The sequence below is a fragment of the Manacus vitellinus genome, unplaced genomic scaffold, assembly GCF_001715985.3.
Source record: "Manacus vitellinus isolate BGI_N305 unplaced genomic scaffold, ASM171598v3 scaffold_0_pilon, whole genome shotgun sequence".
NCBI classification, from domain to species: Eukaryota; Metazoa; Chordata; class Aves; order Passeriformes; family Pipridae; genus Manacus; species Manacus vitellinus.
The window spans coordinates 56,138,163-56,138,846 of NW_021938789.1; positions in this window are offsets into that span (position 1 = coordinate 56,138,163).

The window sequence follows — 684 nt, forward strand, 5'->3', positions numbered from 1 at the left end:
CAAAGGGATCCCTCCACCCCAGGAAACAGTCCCAAATGGTTATCACAGAGTTGTTTTGCTGGGAACGTTTCCTCTCAAAATTCCGACTGCAGAGATACTTTACAGAGATCACAAAGCCCACCACCTGGTAGGAAAAGGAAAAAGGTGGAAGAGAACAACATGTCCCAGGCTGTTCCTGGGGTCTCTTGCTGCTGGGTGGCTGCTTCTTCTACGCCTTTCAACATACTCATCCAAATGGGCACTGCTTCCCGGGAAGGCTGCAGAGATAGGGTGGCGAGCCCTCCTCAGTGCCCCTGGGGTTTGGAGCAGAAGGCACACCCAGAGCCGCAGGCTGGGCAGGTGCTGGCTGGGCAGGTGCTGCCGGGGCCGGGGCAGGGCGGGCAGCGACGGGGACACAGCGCAGGGACCCCCGCACTGGGCTGCGCCAGGGAGAGCCCGCGGCCAGCCCGGCCGGACACGGGGCTTGGTTTTTGGCCGTGCCCGGGGGATGTGCTCTGAAGGGCCGGGGCGTTCGCGGCCGCGTCCCACAGCCCCAAACCCGGCGGTCAGAGCGACATAAGACCTCCACCACCAACTACAGCCCCCGATGGCCGCGGCGGCCGCTGTCCCGCCCGTCCGGGGCGGGGCGAGGCGAGGCGGGGCGGGGACCTGGACCCAGCCCGGCCCCGGACCCAGCCCGGCCCC